This window comes from Notamacropus eugenii, chromosome 1 (genome assembly GCF_028372415.1).
Source record: "Notamacropus eugenii isolate mMacEug1 chromosome 1, mMacEug1.pri_v2, whole genome shotgun sequence".
Lineage (NCBI taxonomy): Eukaryota > Metazoa > Chordata > Mammalia > Diprotodontia > Macropodidae > Notamacropus > Notamacropus eugenii.
Window position 1 is genome coordinate 423165726 of NC_092872.1, and position 26368 is coordinate 423192093.

Sequence of the window (26368 nt, forward strand, 5' to 3'; positions counted from 1 at the left end):
AAAAACTGAATTCAGCCAAGGGAGATATATACTCAAATGACCCATGTCACAACCTCTCTATAAATCAATAGATAAGAGTCACTGTGGCCCTGAAATCTATCCTACTTCAGCCCACCTGTCATTGACTCTCTCTGACCTCAGACACAGAGTCTGATGCACAGTCTATACTTGAAGCTTTGCCAAGTAGCAAAGTCCTGCCAGAACCTGCCTTCTGTGGGCATGGTCCTCCAAAGGCCAGGTTCATTTTCATGCCACAAAGAAGCATTTCAGGAAAACTTAAGTGAAAGAAAACAACTGGGATGTTGATTTTTAAAAAATCATTCTTATCTATTTCTTAGATTCTCAAGGGCTTATATCTGCCAAAAGTATTAACCTGCTTCAAGTTAAAGTATTTGATGAGTCAGAATAGATCTGAGCTTCTTTACAAAGCTGCTGTAAGTCAGATCTTTCAGTATTCACTAGCTGTGTGACCCTGGGCAAGTCACAACCTCTCTTTGCCTCAGATTTCTCATCTCCATTTTATGGGGATAATGACAGTAGAGTTGTTGGGAGGATAAAATAATGTTTGTAGGGTTATTTGAAAACCTTAAAGTGCTGTACAAATGATAGTTATTGGCACTGCTTTTATCATTATCCTCTCTGAGCTTCAGCCTGTAAATTACACAAAGGTGTTCAGCCTTACATCGAAGAAAGTCTCACTCACTGACTCCTCCCCGTCAGGGCAAAAGCCAAGGGGAATGCATCCCCAAGGTCTTAGGGTTCTGGTACTGTGCATGGAGGAACACCCCCACAGGCAAAATTGACCAGTCTATTCACTCTATATGCATTTTTTTTTTAATTTTAAAGGAAAAGGCTGGAGGAAGGGCAGGAGGAGAGTCTTTATAGCTATTTTTTAGAGGGGGATGAAGGCAAGGCAACTGGGGTTAAGTGACTTTCCCAAGGTCATATAGCTAGTAAGCATTTAGCATCTGAGGCCATATTTGAACTCAGGTCTTCTTGACTTCAGGACCGGTGCTCTATCCACTTCAATAGCTACCTTACCTGCTCCAGGAAGAGTCTTTATAAAGCTTTCCCCCAGATTCAGGCAAGCAAACAAACAGGAAGACTGACTTTGTTACAAGGCAGAAACAGCTCTCATAAGGCACTGCCTCCAGGGCTGCAAAGAGTGTTGTTTTCAACAGGAAGCTGCACTTTAGAGCAGCCGTTTCCCCTCATCAATCTCTGGCTGATTATCTCATATCCACCTGCAGAGAGAATGATTTCTGCGTCTCTCTTTTTATCAGATGGACACCTAATTTTCTCCCTTCTTCATTTCACCCTAAATCCTCTCTACAGAAACTGTAGAAGTTTCCAACTTCAATTTCTGTCCCTTGTTCATGTACCACCTGCCTTCAACACCACCTGCCCCCATGAGGTTGTCTCCACAGCAACCTTGGAAGAGGGCAGAGCAGAACCCTAGAAAGCAGTTTAAAGAGATGAATGAATCTTGGCAGCTGATGAAGTGGCCTTGAGGTAACAAGAGTCTTCACAAAAATGCTCACAGATTCACAAAGTCATCAAAAGCTCACAATAATTAGGAATTCTCATCCCCTTACATGCTCCAATAACAACTGGATTCATCTCTGGATAAACTCAAAATAGATAAACTAACAAGCAAAGCTATAATAGGGTAGGGTTATCAATGCTTTATCCCAGATGACCAAAATTTAGGGGGCATGATATCATCGTGTTTCCTCACCACCAGTGGATGCACCAAAGTGAGCTCCTCCCTACTCAGTTCCACCCTCAATAAAGACAACATTGTCCCAGGAACACTTTCTCCCCCAACATCTGCAACCCTGGCTTGAGGTCCATTCCACCAACCACCCTGGCTCCCCAGAATTAGCTAGTCCTTCAGCAACATAAATACTCTTAAGTAATCACACTGTGAGTAAGCTCCCCACTCCCTGATTTCCCCCCTACCTTACTCTATGCACATAAATTCCTAATTATGATTCATCTAACTGATTGTTAAAGGAAGGGCTTCGAGGGGGCAAGGAGGATTTTGAGGTTTCAGAAAGTTCTTCCAGGCAGGGTTTCAGGGTTGGATTTAAATGGTTCACCTACTCATGCACAGATCCCTCTCATTTTTTCTCACTCTCCCTAACTTTGCTCATTATAGTAAACTTCCTACCGTAGACAGAATAAAATATCTTCAGGATAATAGGATCATAGATTTGGAGCTAGAAAGGCCCTCCGAGGACATCTAGTCCACCTCCTCTCCTTTCACAGATGAAGAAATGGAAAGCCAGAGAGTTTAATTGATTTGCCCAAGATCACACAGGCAGGAAGTGGAAGGCTCAAGATTCTCACACTCAGACCTCTGCCTTCAAAACCAGCGCTCCTTCCACTATAGCAGATTATCTCTCTGCTGCATAATGGCCTGCCTTGGGTTGTTTGCTGTTCTACAGCCAAAGATGTTGTTCTCTGGAGCTAATCAACCCAGACATTTTCTGCCTTCTGTCTGCCTCAGTTTATTCAACTGTAAAATAGGGGTAATAATAACCCTATTTTCTATAGCTGTTGTGGGGATCGAATGAGATAATATTTATTTGTAAAAGGCTTAGCACAGTGCCTAGAACACAGAAGGTGCTTAATGATAATAATAAATTAATAATCAGAGAGAGTTGGTGGCACAATGGATAGAGCACTGGTCCTGGAATCAGGAAGACCTGAGTTGAAATCCAACCTCAGACACTTGTAAGGCTATGTGACCTTAGGAAAGTCACTTAAACATACAATCAGGGTTGTAGTGAAGTTCAAATGATATAATATTTGTAAGGTGTTTAGCATAGTACCTGGCACACAGTAGGTGCTTAATAAATGCTTATGTCTTTCCTTCCTAATAAATGCCTGCTCCTTCTCCCTTTCCCCCTAATCTCCCTCCACTGCGCCTGCTGCTCCACCATTTGACTGAAGAAGCCTTGTCACTTCCACCCCTGGCTGGGTTGTCCTGATAGTGAGGCCTCACTAATTCTGCCCTGCTACAGAACCCTGCTACAGAACTTTGGAACACAAATTTATTAAAATACTACTGCATACAGAGTACCATGCTGCAACACGGGTTGGCAAGGAAAAAGAGAATAGTTCCAAAGTCTTTTATTGGAATCCAAATTCTTTTATTATCTTATTTATTCAGACCATAAAATTTGTAGTAACGCATTTGGATCAGAACATAGCTACAGAGACAAATAAGACATTCATTCTTTGCCCTCATGGAGCTTATAGTCTAGTAAAAGCAAAGTTATATACAGAGATAACTATAATACAAAATAAATTACAAAGGATCCAGAGAAGTACAAACAGTATGTTATGTGAGGTCCAGCAGAGAAAGAGCACAGACCTGGAGCTAGGCAGGTCCTTAGCAGCCATCAAGACCAATGCCCTCATTTTACAAATGAGAAAAGGAAGGTTTTAGATGATTTGCCCAAGATCCCATGAGTAGTAAACTGAAGGGGTAGGATTTGAACCCAGGTCCTCTAATTCCAGGGCCAGGGTTCTTTCCAAAGCACAATGCTTCCTCCTAAACATTTCTGACTAGGGAGATCAGAGAAGTCTTCATGGAAGAAGCAGCACTTTTGTTGTCTTGAAGGATGAGTAAGCAGTCAATAATCAGGAATCAGTGCAACAAGGACGCACCAGGAAGTTCTAGACTGGCCTAAGCAAAGGCACAGGAGTGGGAAACTGAAATCTATATACATGGGACAAAAATTAATTCATTCTGGCTAGAGAGAACATGTGGAGGGCAGTCAAATGAAGTGAGGCTAGAAAGGCAGACTGGAGCCAGATTGAGAAGAACCTTGACTGTCAGGCCAAGGGTTTGGGACTTTCATTGGGAAACAAAGAAGGGCCATTGCTAGATGTTGAGTAGAGCAACATCATCAGATCTTGTGGGCAGCAAGGTGGCAGCAGGGACAGAGTGCTGGACTTGAATTCTCACTCAGATGCCTCCTGGATGTGTGACTCTAGCCAAGTCATTTAACCTGTTAGCCTTCCTCCTCTGTAAAATGGGGGTAACCAGAGCAACTACCTCACAGTGCTGTTGTGAGGATCAAATGAGACAGGGAAGAGGGCAAAGGGAAATATTGATGAAGCAACTACCATAAGCCAGGAACTGTGTTCAATGCTTTACAAATACCTCATATGGAAAGCACTTTGCAAACTTTAAGGCTGCTATATAAATGTGAACTATAATCATTATTATTCTATTAACCAAATCCATTTTGTTCATTAAAAACTAATTTTTTTACAAAGAAACTAATCTCCTCTCTCTTGGACTCAGTTTTCTCATCTTTAAAATGAAAGTGGACAGATAACTTCCAATTGTTTTGGAAATATGTAGCTCCTATCTCCAGCATGAATTTACTATTTCTTATCATTATTTATTTATTGTTGAGTATTTCCAAATGTTTAGGGCTTGGGCACATAGTAGGAGGTCCCTAGGTACTTGACAGTTGATAGTAACCTTTCTGCCACATAAGTACTGAATCCTCCTCTTCACTGGACTTGCCATCTGGAGGTGTCCGAGCAGAGCCGGAGGACCACTTGTTAGGTACCACAGAAGAGATTCATGAACAAGACCTGTGTCTTCTGACTCAGAAAGCCGATGACTTGCTGTTCCCTCCTCTAATTATACCCAGGCATGAGCATTGGTCACCTCTCCCCCCTTGGTCTTTCTTTTTTCTAAGGGGCTTTGCTTATTGGATAGTATGAAGCCAGAATTCCTATTGTTTTCTTTTCTGAAAGAAATAATTTCACCTCAATGGTTCCAGTGACCACAGCAGAGTCACAGGCAGTTTTTCAGGAAGGGTAAATTACTTAGCTGTGGTACCCACTGGGAGCCTGGCTGGATTATCACATCAGATGTAATCTTCCAGCAACAGGGGGGGAAATGCTTTTAGAAAAATGTTTTTTGTCCTTGAATGCTGTCGTAGTGCATCCAATTACACTGCTTTCATTTCAGATCCAGGGGAGTGAGCAGGAGCTGAAGCAAGTCAACATTGCAAACAGAAATGAGAGGAAAATGCAAGTTAGTGCGTGCCCTCTTCAGCTGGGGAAAGAACATGGGAGGCCTAATTTAGACCCCACCTTGGAGTGACCTTGAACTTAGATAACCAAAATGGCCTGGATCTCAATTCTCTAGCAGTTGGGGTGGGGGGAGAGGGAGAAGAGTAGTAGTATCTATTTCATTCTGTCTCAGCCCCTGCCACCCCCCCCCTCCCCAGGACTACATTCAGATGTAAAAAACAGGAAGGTTTTTCATTTTTCTGAACTTTTTTTTCTCCTCTGTTAAAAGAAGGGTTGGATCTTTAAGGTTCCCTCACAAACTAACATTCTATGACTCTAGAACTTAGAATAATAGCCTTGCAGAGTCTGAAGGACCTTAGGGATCATCTAATCCAATATCCTTATGAAACAGAGGTCCAAAAAAGTCAAGTCACAGAGCTAGTGACCAAGTTGAGATTAGCATCTAATTCCTCCTCTCATGCTGTAGCAACAGTTTTTTCCTCATCAGAATCAACTATTTTCAATTTACTCCAACTATAATGGTCTACCTGCAGCTAAAGGTCAGGCCCTTCTTGAAACCTGTTTGGCTGATTTTCCATCACTTTTTCCCTCTTCTTCATCAGGGAATCCTACCAACTTTCCAAAGGGCAATGGGAAGCTATGAAATATTATTTTTGAAGGGGTTGGGGTTCTTTATAGATTGGCAAGTTGTCCAATCTTTCAACTCCTCCATAGGGAATACCTTTTATTTTTAATCAGTCCTCTGCCTTGTTTATTCCCTGAATGCCAAGATTTCTTAACAGAATTCTAACTTCTTGCTGAGGCTCTTGTTAATGAATTCAAGCACCATACATACCATTGATTATTCCTAAGAGAGCTTTTGGGGGATGAGACAGTATCTAAGTGATAAATCTCCTTCATCCAACCTCATATATATATATATGTATATATATATATATATGTATATATATATACATATATATATATATACATATATATATAAAACCCTTTTATAAGATATAAGGGTTATGAGTTTCTATATCTTCTTCAAAGCACAAATCAAAATCATTTCTTTAACAAATAATCAGCTCCTTTGTGCATCTACCTGCCCTTGAAGCCCTTTACTCCCTAAAGACACCAAGAGGGCTGCTATTACCAATATAATGACAACCAGTGGCAAGGAAACTAGTATTACTAAGCTGTCACCCCAACTGCCAAAGTTCCAAGTCTGTCATGTCTCCTTTGAAAACTGTACATCCATTTCCTGTCTGTTCTCACCTCCTCTGTTAATGTGTCCATCAGACCACTCCCTGCCCCCCAACCCCAACCTACCAGCACTACTTGACACTCACTAGCTATGTGACAAGTCACTTAACCCCTATTGCCTCATCCTGGGTCATCTCCAGTCATCCTGATGAATATCAGGTCTCTGGATCCAGATGGCTCTGGAGGAGAAATAAGGCTGGTGATCTGCACAGCCTTCCCTCACTCAAAACAAAGTCAAGTTCAAGTCATGTCATTATTTCTCTGATGGCATGGTCTTCTTTGGCAACAAAGGATGAACACACACACACATTCTGAGAAGAAAGACATTAGATAAATGAACCTCTGGTGGGGCATTAGAGTGCTGTCACAAAGCTAAGATGTCCACCTTACACAAGGAGAGAGTTTATGAGTTGTAGTTACTTTTGTCTGCATCGCTATTGTTTTCACAGATTCTTAGTTTAAAAAGGACCTCAGAAAGTGCTTAGTTCAGCCCCTTCCTAATGCCCTTTATTGAAGACCTTCAGGAAAAAGAAACTCATTACTTCCTAAGGAAACCTATACTACTTGGACAGCTCTCAATTTAAAAATTTTGTGGTGGTGTTTGATGTGGGTTTCTGTTTTGTCTTACAAAAAGGTGATAGATACCTCTTTGCAACTCCCATTCATTGCTTCTAGTTCTGCCTCTAAGCATAACTAACCTAATATTTTCTCTCCATGACAACCTTTCAAATATTTGAAGATGGATATCATACATCCCCTTTCCTCTCCAGTACCATTTTTTTCAAATCCATTTATTCTCCCATTTAGATGGCTATATACCTGAATTTTTTGTTCATACAGGCAGCCTACCCAAACCAGGGACCTCCAAAAGGCCCCTCCCCAATTTTCACCTCTAGCTCCCTTTGGGACCATCTTCCCCTATTAAAATTAGTAAAATCCCTGAAGGTAGGAACTGTCTTGTTTGCTTATTTTTATATCACCAGAGCTTAGCCCAGTGCCTGTAACATAGTAAACAAAGAAGAAATGCTTTTTCATCCATTCATTCATTCATTCAGATGGCTTTGGGGGCACTTTTTTACATGTATAAATTTAATCAAAATCATTTCCCTTCTCTGGGCTTTGGTTCTTTCATCTGTGGAGTAAGGGATTTGACTCTGTCAGGTCCTTTTTAATTCATACTCTTTGATTCTCCACAGTGATTCTTTCATTCACTTTATGATTCGAACCTGAATGCCAAAGGTCAATTAGCTCTCCATTGACCTTCAGAACTGAAGCAACAACAATCACCAAACAATCTTTTCAAGATTCAATTTTTTAAATAGTCTTATTTTCCATTCAGTCTGTCTTCATTGGAGAATGATTTTAAGTTTCAGAAATTCATGTCTTAATGTGAATTGGCTTTGATTTTTATTGAGAGGCTTTCTGGGGTGTGACATTCCAATCCAAATTACTGTATTTGCATATCCATGGTCCTTCCCAGGGACTGCTACAGTTGGCTGCCTGAGCTAAGCCCATTTTAGATATGATGAAAATGTAGAGGAAAAGGTTGTTCTTCTTTCTCAAGAAGTATAAAAATAGGAATTGTTTTGAAAGAAAATATTTTCCATAGATTTCTAAAATCTGAATTCCTAGTATACATCATATACTTTTATTTCATGGAAAAGAGAACCAAGAGAGGGTTAGAGGTATAATTCTCTTACATTTGCAGGGTTACATGTGTCCTTTGAAATTCTGATTAGCCTTGGTAGAGAGTGGAAGATTTCTCCCTAGTCAATAAATTGTCTCTGTCCCATTCGTTCGTGCAAAGATTTGTGACCCTTTGTTTCGTGGTCATGTTCCGACTGTCCCCCTTGAGGTTAAAGAACAGTTCTCTACATCCCCTAACTATAAGGTTGAGCATACAGTAGGAACTCAAAAAATACTTGAACTGCACCAAATGTCAGCCCCTTTTCCAACATATAACCATTTGCTGTCTAAGTTTAAATGATAATCTCAGGTACCTGAAATTGTTGAATTTCTGCATCGCATTTTCATTATTCTGCGATATCTCTTTCAGTAAGATATTTAATATGAAGTAACACACTTCCCTGGTGAATCTTCTTGAAATTGTACACTCCATAGCTGATTTCCTGAGACAAAGCTCGAAAAAATGGTCACATGGGTTAGGTACCCAGATATCCCTCATTGGGAGAAAAAAATTCACTCTAAGAGGCCAACTGGGCATAAGAGATTATTGAGAGGTGAGGACATTGTGGAGAGGAGCGATTCCTCAAAAGAGTATGCCTGAGTTCAAAAATTCCTCATATATGTACCTTTCTTTTCCATTCCCAGTCACCATACTGGTTCAAGATTTCATCCTCTCAAGTGTTGGCACCTTCTAATTGGTTTCCGCCTCTAGTCTTCTCCCCTCTGTGTCATGCTATATATGCTATGTTAATATATTATTAATATGTTAATATTCCTAACACAAACTTCTGACCATGTCACTCCTTTGTAGAAAACCTTTTAATGATTCTTCATTGATATAAAATCTAAACTCCTTAATTTGGCATTCAAGGCTCTCCACCATTTATCCTGCTTATTTAATTCAAGATATATTGAGTATCTAGTTACTTAGTGAAAGGCACTGTGACTCCAACTTTATCCTCCACCAGGCCAGTCTACTCACAATACCTCAAAGACGCTCTGCATGTTGGAAGTACACAATGCTCTGAGCAGAGACTTAAGAAACCTGAGTTCTAAGCCTGTTCTGCCACTGACCCCTCACAAGGTGACTTTGGGCAAGTCATGCCCCATCTCTGAATCTCTTTCATAATTGGTAAATAAGGAGAGTGAGGTTTTTCAACTAGCCAAAAATATAGCACCAAAACATCAGGCTTTGCTGTAGACAAAATTATGCTTAAGAAAAACAGAAATACAGACAAGGTAGATGGAGAACACTGACCCAGCCTCATATGCAGCTAAGTCAGGAGGATTCTTAGAAGTATCCAAGATTATTGCAGTCCTAAACTAGATAGTGAGAAGCAGCATGGCATTGTAGATAAAGATATTCTTGGAGCCAGGAAGACCTAAGTTCAAGTCCTGCTTCTGATTGTGTGACCTTGTCTAGAATTGTCTAGAATTCTCCAAGTAAAGGGAACTTTCATTATCCAAGACTTGCTATACCAAAAGAATCACAAATTAAGTCCCTATACCTATTCTTAAAATAGATAGTAATCTGTAAGAGAAGTCTCTGATCACCAGAGATAGAGAAGTCAAAAAGGAAACATCTCTTTTTAACCTGGGGGCACTCTGTCTGACTTTTGCTAGCTGGATGTAATGACTATGGCTAAAGAGCAGCCAGCATTCCATTGCCAAGATGAATTTCACTATAGTGAAACTATAGTTTAGGTATTATAGTCTAGGCACTTCAGCAAAGTCAAGCTAAACTGGCTTAACTGGTCTCAAAGAGATGACCCCAGAAGATGGTAGCAGAGAACAAGCCCAGAAAAGGCAATGAGAGGTGGCTAAATGGTGGGACCAACTGAGACAACCCGCCCAGAGATATCAAGGCCAGCAAAGCATTGCATGAGACTGGAAAGAGCAACACAGTCCAGCACAGATGCTGTGCCCAAACCAAAGCAGACCCAGTGAGCTCAGGAAACAAAACATTCAGCAGAGATGGTACAATCAGTACAGTAGGTACAATGAGAGTTACTCAGTGGTACCACTGAAAGACATCAAAGGTCCTACAGCATTGAAGGTATGAGTTGTCCTTCATACTTATTCCCCTTTTGTAGATCCATCAGGTGAACCCTCTACATGCTCACTCTCCCCACTGATGGTGTATATACTTATATTTGTGGGAGAGTGAGCCATAAGTCTGTGGAAGGAATGTTCCATTACAAATCTTCTTACTATATTATTTCATTGAATGTCTTTACTTTAAACTAATTGTGTCCTCTGGCTACCTAGAGATGGGAAGGGGAAGGGGATAAGACTTTATTCAGAACTTACTACATGCCAGGCACTGTACTTGATCCTCACAACAACCCTGCAAGATAATCGCTGTTATTATCCCCATTTTACAGCTGAGAAAACTGAAGCAAAAAGAAATTAAGTGACTTGCCCAAGATCACACGGCTATAAAGTTTCTGAAGTTAGATTTAAACTCAAATCTTCCATTCTAGGTCCAACAGCATCCGCTACACCACCAGCTGTTCTATAAACATGCCAGTGGGGACTCATAAGCTATTGTTTTAAATGGATATGGACCCACAAAGTTCTCTGAGCCTGGGGTAGCTATTTTGAGTGCCTATCCCCAAGTGCTACATTCAGAATGGAGGATTTAGACTGGACTATTTTCATGGACCCTTTTAGTCTTAAGACTATTATTTATAACCTAAACTTTGGCCTTGTTCAGACCACTGCAATAGAAGTTCACTATCTCTATCGTTTCAAAGATCTAAGTCTGTATCTGTTCACTTTCACAACGCAATGAATAAAATTTAAACATATATATGTGTACATACACACACACATACACATGTATAAAGACTGAGAAATGAAATTAAGAAAGATTTCTTTGATAAGTAATTTACACTTGCTTCTCATCCTATGATATTTCCAATTAATATGCCAGAATGTTATTTTAATCAAAGTCTGTATAACTTCAATCAAATCAAAACCATCCAACTATCTATCCCAAACATTGATGAACTGAGTGTTTTATGAGTGATCTGAAAAGCACTATATAATTGCAAATTATAACAGTAATCAGCAATCTGACCCATATTCTTTCTCCATTAATAATCTTGAGATCCAAGAATGACTTCCTGTGAATCTATCTACAGAAAATGATTCTAGGAAGACTACAGCTCTCTGGCAAATTCACTTAATTTGAAGTAAAATGAAAACAGGGATTGTATCCTCCTACAAATGCAGGCTTTATTTCATATCATGAGTTGTGTGATTAACTGTATTTATAATTTATAGAATCATAGACTGTCAGAACCAGAAGAGATTTTAGAGGTCATCTAGTTCACCATCTTGGGATTCACAGATGAAGCAGAAAATAGCAACACAGAAGGCTTAAGTAACTTGCCTTATAAATTAGTTGTAGGGCTAGGGTTAAGGTCTCCTAACTCCCAGCCCAGTGCTCTTTGCATTTTACATTAAACAAAAGTTGTCATCTAACTAGAGACAGCTCCCTGGAAATGCCAGTTCCAGAGGAAAGACCCTTCCTGGGTTCTGTCACATGCATAAACTAACTGAAAATAGTCAATAATTGCATCTGACATTTAAATTTGATTTGTCCCATTATCTGAGGAGATGATAAGGTAGGCATTTTCTAAATAAAGGATTTATCTTTACAACAGAAAAACTCTAACGGAAATCTGACCAGTGGGATCCATCCCAAAGTAAAGAAAGCTGTCCTTTGACTCCTAGCAAAGTTCAATCACATTTCTTCCAGATCTGAGATTCTCTGAATTGTTTATATTTTTAGTTTCCTCTACCAAAAGGGAGAGAAAATAACCATGCCTTCTGTTAAGGTTATCCAACACCCAAAGAGCCACCTGAAATCTTCTGATTCCAATTTTGACTCCCTTGTAACTCTCCCAAAGTTCCCAACCTTGAGTTTTAGAAACATTTTAGTCCTAAGATATCTCCTATTCAAAAATAAAAATGTTAAGCAGGTTTCCTAACCAAATGAAGTGAAATCTTCATTTCATTTCAGCCACTTGGCATCCTATGTCTGTTGATTTCATACTATAGCTATAAGGGGATAGACTGATTTGAGCCCATAATGGTACGTTATATTGCCAACAAGATAAAAATATGCCCCAACTTTGGTTTATGGATTTATCTACCACCATAGACATGATGATTGTCATGTTTTCAGAATACATTCTCTGATTTTTTTAATGTATTCCAACGGATGTTAGTCCATGGGTACCAGTTATACTGATATTGCACTAAATTAAATCTACATTCTCAAAATTATTTCAGTTTAACTCTGGCTACCACCTTGGGAAGCTCACAGCCAAAAATCACTTCTTGCATGTATCTCCAGAGCCTCTTGCCCTACAGAAAGATATTCAGTATGAAAATTTTAAAGCACCAGAATCTCTATAAGCATGAAAAATTCAAAGAGCTCTGGAATACTGAAGTTGAAATCTATGATTATAGGATCATAAATTCAGAGATGGAAGAGACATCAAGGACTATTTTATAGATGAGAGACTAAGGCCCAGAGAGGTGAGTGACTTACCCAAGGTCATTCAGGTCATAAGAGCCAGAGTTGGGATATGAAACCAGGTCTTCTGATTCCAAATCCAGTACCCTTTGCCATGTACCACAAAGTCCATAAAAAGAATATATAAATAGATAGTACCTCATGGCAACTGTCATCATCCCTATTTTTTTTTATTTTGGTGTATGACACCTATGTCAACTTTTCCCATAAATATGAATTCAAATTATATTAAAAGAAAGAATGAAAACCATTAAGCACTTACTATGTGCCAAGCCATGTGTTAATTCCTAGGGATAGATGGAGATAAATGAATGTTCTCAAGGAGCTAATAGGGAGGGATAACATACAGGGGACAGTTCAACTACAGACCAGGTGGAAAGGCCCAATGGTTCTCAGTGTGAAACAGCAAGTCAAATGATGATGCAGTTTCTTTCATGTCATTTCTATTAATAAAACCACAGCATCTCTGATGTAGGCTGATTTGACAATACCTAGGACTTTAGTGATGAAAACATTTATTTCCAAGTCTTCAGTTGCCAAGGCTGCTGAGGCAGGGGTTTGGAGTATCTGCAAGAGGCAATCACCCAGCCAGGTGTCTAAGGGTTTGTTGCCCTAGGGAAGAAAAGAAAAGGGAATAAGTATTTATATGACACCTACTATATGCCAGGCACTATGCTTAGCAGTTTATAAATATTATCTCATTTGATCCTCACAACTACCCTGGGAGGGAGGTACTATTATCATCCCTATTTTATAGTTGAGGAAACTGAGGCAAACAGGTTAAGTGACTTGTCCAGGACTAATCAAACAATCAATTAGATTTATTCAGTGTCAACTATGTGCCAGGCACTGTGCTAAGTGCTGGAGATTTAAAAAATGGCAAAAAAGTCTTCCCCTTCAAGGAGCTTACAATCTAATGGGAGAGATATGGGATCACACAGCTAGAAAATGTCTGAGTCCAGATCTGAACTCAAGTCTTCCTGTCTCTAGGCCTAGCACTCTACCCACTGTGCCACCAGCTGTCAACCTAGAAATTGGGGGGAGCGAGGTGGGGAAAGGCAGAGGGAGCCTGCTATTCTTGGATATCCTGGTTACACGGTCCAGGGCTGCCTCCCTCAGAGTCACTAAAGGGCACAGACTTTCCCATTTCACTTTCCTTTTGGTTAGAAATTATGGTAGCAACATAAGGCAGAACTTTCTCCATACTCACACGCAAGAAGCAGAATGCGGGCTCAGTTTTTTATTAGACTTTTAAAATAGTCCCCTCCCCCTCTTCCCCATTAGGCCTGATATATGTTATACTAAGTCAGTCCTAATCAATATATATTTATTAATCACCTACGATGTGGCAGGCACTGTGCTAAGTGCTGGGGATACAAACACAAAAAAAGAAAACAGACCAATCCTTCAAAGAAAACAACACACAAAAGAAAGCTGAAAAGGGGTAGGAGGAGTCCAAAGGAGTGGAGGCAGAGGAGAGGAAACAAAGAGAAGGCCAGCCTGGGGCCCCTTCTTAAATGGAGTTCCTGGGAGGATTTCTGTGCTCTGCCTCCCAGTCAGAGGGGTCCCTGGGGCAGTACATGGGATCCTGCAGGATGAAAATGGATGTTCCCCAGGGCGTGATGGAGAAGTCCAGAGAAATGCGGTCAGGTGGAAAATGAGAAAACTCAGTTTCTTTACTAGTTGGCTTGTGCAAGATGTATTGGATTCCTAACCTTGATCAACAGGCATCTCTGTTCAAAATGCTCATCACCTTTCTCTAAATCTGAATGTTGATGATGTAGGAATGAGTTTTAATATCAGACAAGTTTAATGAGTTTGATCCTACATGACTTTGTCACAATTTTAGCCCAAAACTCCCTCTCTATACTATACCATGACCCATAATTCTCAAAGCAACAATATGTAATAAATTGCAAATCAGTGTCTGAAACTGGCGGTTCTCACTTTGGAAGGAGAGTCAATATATTAGTGAAGTTGATACATTCAAAACATACAATATCTGGATGCAGTTTCAGTAGAGAGCTTTGATAGGATAGCATGTTCAAAACCCTTGCCTCAGCTTCCTCTGAAGTTTAATGCAGATGGTTGTGTATAAGACAGATTTCCAGAATCAGCCTACTCGATACACTTTGTCATTTATTGTCTCTGAATAAGACCTCCATGACTTTTGATGGAACCCATCAATGTTCCTCCATGTAGGAATAATTAAAAACTTGGTCATCCTTTGGATAATGAAATAGCTTTTGTTGGAAAATCACTTATTTTTGTCTTCATTCTTCCTTATTTCATGGTTTAAAATGTCTTCCTAGTACAACTGGCAGGATTTGTGCTCAGGAATTGACCACTGGCATGAAATTATAGGTACATTTATCACATTTCATGAATAGATTTCACAGAATCACGTTTGCCAGAAAGGAAGATGAATTTTTTCCCTATATTGTTTACTTGTAAAAGCAAGTTATCCTCTGTATGTATATATATATGTATATGTATGTGTGTGTATATATATATATATGTAGTTATCACTCATTTCTGCTCTTAGCTGGGATGCTATAACACTATGTAGTATTACTATAATAGCAATTGACCATTCGAAGCCCTCCATAACTTAGATCCCTCATACCTTCCCAGTCTTCTTATACCTTATTCCCCAACATGTACTCTTTGATCCAGTGACCTGGCCTCCTGACTGTTCCACAAACAAGACACTCCATCTCTCAGCTCCAGGCATTCTTTTTAGCTGCCCCCCCATGCCCGAAACACTCTTCCTCCTCCACTCTGACTACTGACCCCATTGGCTTCCTTTAGGTCCCAACTAAAGTCTCATCTTCTACAGGAAGCCTTCTCCAACTCCTCTTAATTCCAGTTTTTTGCTTCTTTTAATTATTTTTCCTCTTTATCCTGTACATAGCTTGCTTTGTATATGTTTGTCTGCGTGTTGTCTGCCCCATTAAATGTAAGCTCCTTGAGGGTAGGGATTGTTTTTTGCCCCAGCACTTAGCACAGTGCCTGGCACTAGAATATAAATACAGAATAGTAATTTTTTTTTTCATTTTCTGAGCATCCTTTACAGAACTAAGTATAAAGAGTACTAATTAGTTATTAATACAGAATCTTAGAGTTGGGAGGGAATCTCAGAAATCATCTAATCTAACTTATTGCTGAATGGGTATAGTCCCTGACAAGTAGTCATCCAGCTTCTGCTTAAATACCTCTAATGACTGAGAACTCACTACCTTGAAAGGCTGCCCTTTCTATTTTGGAACAACTTTCATTATTAGGAGGTTCTTTCTTGTATTGAGCCCAACTCTCACTACCTATAATTTCCAACCATTAATTCTAGTTCTCCTCTCCAAGGTCAAGCTGAACAAGTCTAAACTTTTTCCCATATGACAACCCTTCTGCTGTACAGTAAAAATAACTCCATCTCTGGAGTCATAGAACCTAGGTTCAAATGTGTGTGTTTGGTCATTTCAGCATCCTACTCTTCATGAGCCTTTTGGGGTTTTCTTTAGAAAGATATTGGAGTAGTTTGCCATTTTCTTCTCCAATTCATTTTACAGAGAAGGAAACTGAGGCAAGCAAATTTAAGTGCCCAGGATCACAGCTAGTAAGTGTCTAAGGCCAGATTTGAACTCAGAAAGATGAGTCTTCCTGACTCCAGGTCTAGCACTCCACCACTGTGCCACCTAGCTGCCCTAGATTCGAATATCCCCATTCTTACTTACTACCAGTGTGACATCAGGCAAGTCATTTAACCTCCCTGAGCCTGAGACCAATCTAAAAATGAGAAAATTGGACGAGGTACCCTCTGAGATCCTTCCAGCTCTATATCTATGATCGTACTATACGACAATTTAAAAACAACTGTCACGTCTTTCTTTCCAAGTCTTCTCTTTTCTAGGTTAAATGTTCCCAGTTCCTTCAACAGGCTCATGATTACTACTGGGCTGTAGCCAGTTAGAAACTAAAAGCAAAGCATGATGACAATGCAATATATTTTTTTTCCTAACAAGAAAGATGAAAATGTGAATGGCATGAGTGTAAAAACTCAAAGGGGTTGGGGTAGGGCTGAATGACTCTAAAACTTACCCAAGGGGCAGGGGCCCTCAAGTGTTCAGGGAGCTGTGTATCCTGCAGTGGGTGAGCTCTCCTGGGGTAATTCTTAGGATCATCCATCTAAAGCTAGAAGAGACCTCAAGAGAGCACTGCATCCAACCCTCTCATCTTATAGGTGAGGAAATTGAAACTGGAGAGAGTAAGTGATTCCCCCAAAGTCACACAGGTGATAGTTGTCAGAAGTGGGATTTGAGCATGGGTCATCAGACTCCATAGTCAAGCATCCTTTGCACTAGTAGTCCACTGCCTTCTTTGGGGGGAGCAGCGAACACCCCAGGCTATACATAACTTAACTATAGGACCTAGACCTGTTGAAATCATGTGTCTAGGTCAGTCAGTTTTCCTTGGGAAATATCTACTCTGTTTCAGAAGGATAATTTTAACATAAACCATTAAACACCGAAGCTGGGAGAGCCCTTAAAGATCATCTGATTCAACTGCCTTTTGCAGATCTCATATACAAGCATGCCTCGAAAGAAAGAGGGAAGGACTTGGCCAAGGTCAAGCAGTGATCTAGTGGCAGAGGCAGAACTTTCTTCTAACTCCAATTCCAGGGCTCTCTCCACCAGACTCCCCCCGTCCAAGGTTATGGCTTTACACCAGGGCCTTATCTATTCATTCAGTCAAGAAACATTTATTAAGCACCTGCTGCATGCATATCTTTTCTAGATACTGAGGGGAACAGCATATATAAACAAAACATGAGGCCCTGTCCCCATGGAGCATACAATCTTACCTGACTATTGCATTAAAAAGACTCAAAACAAAGTGTTATGTGAGAGTCAGTGGGGATTGGTGTTGCCTGCTTGAGGGTACCAGGAAAGGCTTCATGTCCATGTGCCATTTGAGCTACAGTTTGCAATTCTGGAATGCAGCAGGGTAACAAGGCTGGGTTTGAGTAAAGTGAGGAAGAATTACACACATGATAGCCTATAGAGGCCCCTAAGGAACATCCAACCACACCACTCACACCAGGGAATTCAGAGCTGGACTTCTGCTTTTTGAAAGAAAGGTACTTTGATGCACTGGTTCCCCATTTTGTCCAGAAAAAAAAAAAAAAAAAGCACTGGAGAATTTCATTTTACTAGAGCAAAACTTCCATCTAGTGGTAAAAATAGGCAACTGCAGAGCTGTAAGCCTTTCTACCTCAAAAAAAGGTGCTTACTGGGGAAGGGGAACATTCTCTTTTAAGGGACCATAGGATTTTAGCCCTAGAAGATACACTAGAGGTCATCTAATCCAACACCCTCATTTTATAAGCTTCAGGTGCCCCCACTAACATCTTCTGATTCTTCCTTGTAGCATGAACATAATCCTGGACTTTACTCTTAAAGGGCATGCCAGCACAGTGAGATCTGGCGAGGACAATCAGGAAGTACTAGTATGACTGGGCCACTCTCTGGGTAAATTTAGTAGCCGTGGAATAGCCAAGCCAAGGACACAGAGGCTGTCACCACAATAGCCATTAGCAGACAGCTACAAATTCTCCTTTGGTCCTGGGTGACCCATATAGTCAATGGAGATAGTAGAAGGGCAAAGGAAGTAGAGAAGGAAGAAGGAAAGCAAGCCTGTGGAGAACTTGACAGGAATCCCAGAACTAACTCAACATGTCCTTAGTATCCAGTGACTACATCACAAAGATGAGTACAGGATAAAGAAATCAAGGAGTACAAGAGGCTTCACCTCCCCATATCATGAATACTTTCTTCTCAAAGACAATTAAAAGGCCCTAGATGTGGTAAGTACTGAACATCACAAAAGCTAACACTGATCATATCATAACAGAAAGAGGACAAATGGATACTACTGTATGGGTCATTTCAGAATCAGCTCTCTGTATCAGAACATCGATCAAGTCATCATCATGGCTAGGGTAAAGTTAAAAATGAATACCAAATCAGAACAAGGCATAAAGATGAGAAGACACAACAGAATCTGCGATAATTTAAGCATTGAGCCTTGCCATCATCACTGAGAAAAAAAACAAGTGGATAAAAACAGCACATTGCCCAGATCATTCATTCATTTGGCCAGGCAACCTGTGAGGTTGGTACACATATCTTGCACAGGTGGTGCATATGTAAAATGAGCTGAGCCTAGAATTAAACAGAACCTCATAGACCAGCTCTCATTTGGAAAACTGCAGTAGGCTTTCACCAGTCCCAAGCTACACTCTGACACAAAGCCTATCTCTTTAAAACGAGCCTTCTCCTGGTGACACCACAGGGCTGCAAATAGCTGCAGAATATTACAAATGATGGATTCTGCTAGAGAGGTAGCATAATAGACATAATCAAGGACGGGAATTACCAGAAAATGAGGTGGGCCACAGGAAGGATAATAGCTAGACTGCTCTAGCACTACCATGGTATCCACCAGATATTAACGAAAGCAAAGGAAGGCCTGCAGTGCCATGATTATATCTTCAGTGGTATTCAATAACAAGTTCTTCCTCTTTAGACCTCACCTCGCTCTTTATTTTGCATCTCTCTGACGCACTTTTGCAGTACTGTGAATTACTCTCCTGTGCCTTTCTGATATATTCCCACCCCAACTAGACTACTCCAGAAGGAACCGTGTCTTACCTAAATTTCCTTCATCACAAGTCTATATGTAGTAGGAACATAACAGATCTGTTGAATTGACTAAACTGTAGCTAAAAGGTATAAGAAATGCTACTTATTTAGGTCCAGGATAAAAAATAACAAAGACTGGTCTAATTTTATAGAGTGAACACAATAAGTGGGGAAAGGATGCTGGAGATGATGAAGAATGGAAGAGAAATGGAAGTCAGGACAAGGAACTGAGTGTACCATCTGAAAGGCCAGAGCAATAAGGGACACAGGGGGAAAACAAGTTTGCTTTGAACTAATCCTGAGCAAAAAGCTTCAATCATTGCTCCATACTGCTTCAAGTCAGGGGGGAAAATTGTATGAAACCCTTTTTTAGGGAGAAAAGGATCACCTTATATTCAACATCATCATCTTTTTCAGTTAACATAGTAACTATATAAAGGGGGGAGTTGTGATATGTTCAGGGAGGATGAGCACCTCTGGTGTGGGGACTTGCCAAACCCTTTTCAGGGTCGCTCATCCACCTGTGGTGTCCACCTGTCACCCAACTCTTACCTGCGGCTCTAAGAAGCTATAGCACGTGCGGCAGCCACACCCTGGTAAAACCATCTCAGCAGAGGGGCTAGAACAGGCTGAGGGCAACTTAAAGGCCTCAGACCCCTTGATGAGTTAAAGAGATGTCTACCTCAATCATGTGAAGCCTTCCCCCAGAGAAATGGACAGATGAGAATGAAGGCAATTGAAGAGGAGCTATGGAGTGCTTAGAGCTTAGTACTCCTGAGGTCGTAGGTCCTCTATGAAAATGAAGTACAAACAACAACAAATGATGCTAAAGTCAGCATTTTAGAGTCCTAAAAGACATTAAGGATCACCTTCATAGAAAAAAGCAGGTTTACATATAACTATAATGCAAGAGGACACTTGACTACACTAACTAATAAAGTGAAATCCAGAGAAGGATGAAATCTCTTGACTGAGGGAATCAAAGACTTCCTGGAGGTTACATTTGAGTTTGGCCTTGAAAGAAGGGTAGGTTTTCAATCAGTCAATAAGTATTTATTAAGCCCCTACTATGTGCCAGGTACTGTGCTAAGTGCTAGAATTTTAAGGAAGTCAGAGAAGCCAGGCAACAGAGATGAGGAAGATATAGGGGACAGCTAGCGAAAATGCCCACTCTGTCAAAGGAGTGTCTGATTCAAAAAAGTACAAGTAAACCAGTGTCATGGGATCAAAGTATATGTTTGGAGGTGTGGTGAACAGGCAGGAGGGCATGAGAAGATGTAAGAAAACTGGAAAGGTAGGAGAGAGCAAGGTTGTGAAGGACTTTGAATGCCAAACTGAGGATTTTATATTTGATTCTGGAAGTGATAGGTAATGAACGGAATTGATTGAAAAGTGGGGGCAGGGGAGTGACATTGTCAGATCTGTGCCTTAGGAAAATTAATTTGAAAGCTGAGTAGAGGATAGCCTAGAGTGGGGAAAGTCAAGGCAGGGAGACTAATCAGCAGGCTGCTATATTAGTGTAGGGTGGTAGCAGCATCATAGGGAGCATGTAAAAGAGGAAAGAGTTAAGGGTGACAACCAGCTTTCAAGCCTGGGTAACTGAGAGGATGGTGGTGCCCACCATAGCCATAGAGAGGGGATATGGAGGAAAGTTAATAAGTTCAGTTTTGGATATGTTGAGTTTAAGATCAAGATAAGGGAGAGTACAGTCCAGGAAGAAGAAATGCATTAACAAAGGAATGCAGGGCATGTTTGGGGAACAGTGAGAAGTCCAATTTATATAGGGCATATAGATAATAGACAAAGAAAGTAGTGGGAAGTCAGGTGGAAAGATTAAATTGGGGCCAGACTATGGAAAGCCTCAAATGTCAAGCTAACACTTTAATTTGAACTGTAACACACAGATAACAGGAGGCGATGGAATATTACTAAACCATAAAAAAGGATGAAAATGAAAACCATGAGAAGACTTTCATGAACAGATGCAAAATGAAATAAGCATAAACAGGAAATGATATGCATGATAACTACAACAATATAAATGGAAAAAAAATACCCAAAAATGGAACATTATGTAACTATAATGATCAAGGTTGTCTCTGAAGAGATAAAACGCACCTACTCCCTCCAATTTCTTCACAGACATAAAGACTACATGTGCGTGTGTGTGTGTGTGAGCGCGTTTGTGTTGGAGGAAGGGGAACATATTTTGAAATGAAGGTGATAAAAACAAAAGATTATCAATAAGTTTTTTAAAGAAAAGGATAACACTACCACCACCCCTCAGAGAGTTTGGGAAGGTCTAGGTACATCTAAGCTCTCTTTCAGTTTTAACATTATGTGTTTCTAAGCTGAAAATTAGATTTTGCATATTTAATTTTTATAGGATCATAGATTTAGAGTTCGAAGGAATCTCAAAGGTCATCCAGTCTAATCCCCTCACTTAACAAAGTAGGAAACTGAGACCCAAAAAGGATAAATGGAATATCTAAGGACATAAAGCTAATAAGTAGCAGAGCCAAAATTCCAATCCAGGTTGATTGACTTCAGATCCAGAGTTCTTTCAACCGTACATTTTTACAGAGATCTGGGTACTCTGCAATTATTAAACTGCACATTTTCTCACAAGAGAAAGAATTCTTGAGATTTTTGAGAAAAAAAATTTTTGACCTCTATTTTCCCAGACTACATTTCACCTCTAATGCCTCATTGTAGCAAGGATGTGACCCTGGGTTCTTGAAGGCTGTCCCAATGGATTCCAGATTCTGTAAGGTCCCATCAAGCTAGAGAGGTTTCAAGCACAGATCATATGACCATTGTTCCAGGACTAGCCCAGCTCAATGCAGAGAGGCTCTCCACCAGAGAGCTGATCAGCAGATGCTGAATCTTCATTCATAGCAATTCCCAAAGGTCACCTCCTAAGTCTTTAAGGTGGGAAAGGGGTGTTAACTCACTCAGTGCAGGAAACATTCCTAACAAAGAAAAACAGAATCCTTAAAGTAGAAAGCAATTTTTCCAGGATTTAACTTGGGTGATCTTACATAGAATCATGGATCTCAGATTCAGTATCTTAGGGATTATTTGGTCAAATATCCTCATTTTACAGATAATAAAACCAAGGTTTTTGAAATAATCAGGACTTTTTTTCAATGACATTTAAGAATCAGAGCTTCAACAAGGTTCTAACTCTAACCCTAAACTGATTTCAAAGATTGTGCCCAATAATAGCATCTTGTGTGACTGTCCACGGAAGGCTTAGAGACTCCAGTGTAAAATATGTGACTTGTTACAAAACCAATGACTACATACCATAGACTGAGATTTTCTAACATTAAAAATATGTACATTTATACAAAGTGGTCTTTTAAAATATCCCATGTTTTGCACATGCTCCCCATACTGCCTGCTGAGCCTTGCCTACCTTATCTGCTCCCAGTCTTAGCCCTGCTCACCATTCTTAGCATCAGTAGCAATTTTCATTTCCTTTGGAATTACTGCCGCACAATTTCCTAAGATGCTTGGTTTATTCACAGCTTCTCGGTTTGTGCATTTGTAACCTGTTTAGGCACAAGCATGTTGTAACTGTTGAAATAATCTAGATTCCTCCATCTCCTTCTTCCCCAGACATGCCCCCCTCCCCCACCAACTATCACCATTCTGAATAACAACAGCAAAAAGCAGTAGGAAATCTGCAATAACATTGCAACCTACTGCTAGCAACAGGGCATCAGCACAAGATGAGTAATGAGAAAACTGGGAATAGAAGGAAAGCCGAGAGATTATTGGCTAATAAATTATCAATGCACCAGAACTGTCCTCTACATATTTTGTCTTCTTGCTGCTTCTCTAAGGTCTTGGAAAAGTGACAATTACAAAATTTAAAGGAGGTGGAGTTTATTAAAATCCCCATTCTATTTTTTTAATTAATGTGCTTGATTATGTGAGGTCAATATAAAATATTCAGCATTAATGGGAAGGAAAAGGTATTCCCAGGAAGCGTCAGACTGGAAAAAAGTAGAAGTGCCTGGGTCCCCTATAATGGGGAAAGCTGAGAAAAATAAAACAAGAGAGAATAAGGCAGCCAAGCCGACTACTGGCTATGAAGGACGAGGCGGTCATCAAACTGCAGACACTCAGGGTCAGCTGAATCCCTATAGAGCCTTTAAAGCCACATCCCATGCCCCTTCCTACAAAAAGCATTGCCTGATCTCCCCCTATCTCAGCTCGCAGTAGCAACAATCTTCCCCAATGAATCAACATTCTACTTTGTTTCATACCACCTTAATATGTGTGTTGTGTGATTTTGCATAGTGAGGATATGTTTATTTCTTATCCTACCAAGCAGACATAACCATGAGGACAGGGACTCTGTTTAACCTCAACTTTGGCTCTTTCCTAGGACTTAGCATAACACTACGCATGTATTAGTTTGATAAATGATGACTGAATGAAGAAGGCCTTATCCAACCATCTAGTCTCCCAAATGATGCCGGAATCTCTTCACAGAACATCAGATAAGTAGACTAGTGCTGGAACAGCCATATTCTAATGGAAAGATTCCTCCAGAAGTTGTGCACAAATGGAGAGTCATAGTTTCATGTGTAGACCTCTTTTTCTGTTCTTCACATAGAAAAAGATTCATATATGTTGCTTTTTCTCAAATTAATAATTATTTTAAAATGAAAGATTAAAAAATGGATATCCCTGACAGAATGTCAGCCAACCTCTGTAAGGAGAAGCTCCGAATCTGCTGAGACTTCTTGTTTCACTGCTGGATAGCTACGACTGGGACGAAGCTCTTTCTTCTGTTAAGTCAAAATTCTTCCTCCCTGTAACTTCCATAGGTCATTCTTTGTAGGGCAGGAGTTCTTAACCTGAAATCCAAGGATCCACAGACAAATTTCAGCAGTTCTGGGAATCTGGATGGGGAAAAACAATTATAATTTTCACTAACCTAAAACTGAAATTTAGCCTTTCTTTCAATTAGGAATGTAAACAAATGTGATTCTGAGAATGGGTCAGGTGGCCAAAGAAAAAAGGTTTAAAAGTCCTGCTCTACAGCCACAGAGAATGAGCCTTCCCCAAGAGAGTCAGAAGACAGGCATGATATGTCCTTTTCTGAAAACAAATTTATATAAATGAATTTTGCAGCAGAAATATCCTTGTGGATAGAGCTACGAATCTTGTTATCAGAACTGGGTTTAATCTGCTGGATGGATATCGCTCTAAATAGACAGATGGATGGCTAGTTGAGAGTTTTAGACTTACAGGATGGGAACAAAAGAGATGAGTGTCAATACTAGGCCGACTTTCATTGGCTGAATTGATCAGGGACTGAACCAGGAATGTTAACTAGAGAGAATAGCACCTCCTGGAGCTTCCTATGAAGAGGGCGTTCAGGTGGGCAATACCTGGGGCAGTTAGGTGGATAGAGCACCAGTGCAGGAGTCAGGAGGACCTGAGTTCAAATCTCACCTCAGACACTTGACACTCACAGGCTGTGTGACCTTGGGCAAGTCACTTAACCCCAATTGCCTCATCCTGGGTCATCTCCAGTCATCCTGATGAACATCTGGTCACTGGATTCAGATGGCTCTGGAGGAGAAGTGAGGCTGGTGAGCTGCACAGCCCTCCCTCACTCTAAACAAAGTCAAGTGTAAGTCATGTCATCATTTCTCTGATGGCATGGTCTTCTCTGGCAACAAAGGACAAACACACACATACACACTTGTGGATCAGGTTCTCTATCTGCAAACACTAGCTTAAGAGGTATCTAATCTGGTTGACTTAGGAAAATATATTCTTGTCTCTGACCATAGATGCTACCATAAGTTTCCCTAACTGCAAAATCTTGTCAGAAATCATTCCCTCGATGAATTGTCGTCCTCCCTTTGTCCCCCTGGGTAGAACAGCCCTGAGTAAACTTAACACAGATAAGCAGAGCAGACATCAAATCTAAGAGTATACAAAGAGGAAGCAGCACCTTTAAGGAGTCAGGTTATCTGGCTTCAGTGCTTGCTAGTTGAAGTTGTTTGGTCACTTTTAACTCTTTGTGACCCATTTCAGGTTTTCTTGACAAAGATTCTAGAGTAGTCTGCCCTTTCCTTCTCAAGCTCAGAGTAACAAAGAGGGTTAAGTGATTTGCCCAGGGTAACAGAGCTAGAATCTGAAGCCAGATTTGAACTCAGGAAGATGAGTCCTCCTGACTCCAGGACAAGGGCTCTATTCACAGCACCACCTAGCTGGCCTATTAACTGGGCAGCTATAGGCAAATCACTATCTCGAAGTCTGTTTCCTCATGTGTAAAATAGGGATAATAATCTCTTTACTATGTACTTCTCAGTGATGAAGAAAGCACTTTGTGAAGTGCTTTATAAATATGAATCATTATCATTTATCTCCCTTCCAACTTCTTTCTTACTTTAACAATTATACTGATGGTCTGGCCAAATCTCTGCTCTCTTAGCCCACCCACTCCCCAATCCTCTCTTGACCCACTGCTCTCACTACGGACCAATTCCAAATCCTGAATACCATCAAGGCATATAGTGAAGCTATATTACTTAGCACCCTACTTAGACTTCAGGGACAATAAGCCAAATTAACGAGACTTTATAATGTCTATCATTTATGCTCTTAAAAAACCATCTACTGAGCATCCACTAGATGTTTGCAAGACACTGGGAATATAAAGGTATGAGACAAAGCCCAACCCCTCAAGAAGTTTTCCATGTAGTTGGTGTTAAGGAATGTTAAGGGATCCCCTGAATTTATCTTTTTGAGTTGCCACATTGAGTCAAAGATGAAGCTCCCACTGAACTAACATAATTTGTTGTTTGTATCCCAGGTTGGACTTGCTGTTTGTCCTTGAGAGTCAAGATAGACACCAATCAGTATGCACTAGATTGAAAAAGCTGCTTATGCAGCTGGGACCCTTACAGATAAGAAGACCACCATATCTTCATGGTCTAGCACAGGGGTGAAGAACCTGCAGTCTCAAGGACACATGTGGCCTTAAGTGTGGCCCTTTGAATCCAAACTTCACAGAAGAAATCCCCTTCACAAAAGGATTTGTTCTGTAAAACTTAGACTCAGTCAAAAGGCCAGAACCAAGGACCTAGAA

The 26368-nt window shown here is 40.4% G+C and overlaps 1 long non-coding RNA gene across 3 annotated transcripts in view; it reads right to left on the reverse strand.

Annotated features, from left to right (window-relative positions):
- The window catches only part of LOC140518918 (uncharacterized), a 122520-nt gene extending 97985 nt beyond the window's left edge, over nt 1–24535 (reverse strand). Inside the window, exons 1-3 of one of the 3 annotated variants that reach the window (XR_011972046.1) lie at nt 23970–24535; nt 22698–22802; nt 13039–13159 (exon numbers count right to left, since the gene is read on the reverse strand). This is a non-coding gene — a long non-coding RNA (uncharacterized lncRNA). The remainder of the gene's footprint in view (nt 1–13038; nt 13160–22697; nt 22803–23969) is intronic. The other 2 variants (XR_011972045.1, XR_011972047.1) reach the window with 2 other exon arrangements.
- Nucleotides 24536–26368: the final 1833 nt, after the last annotated feature.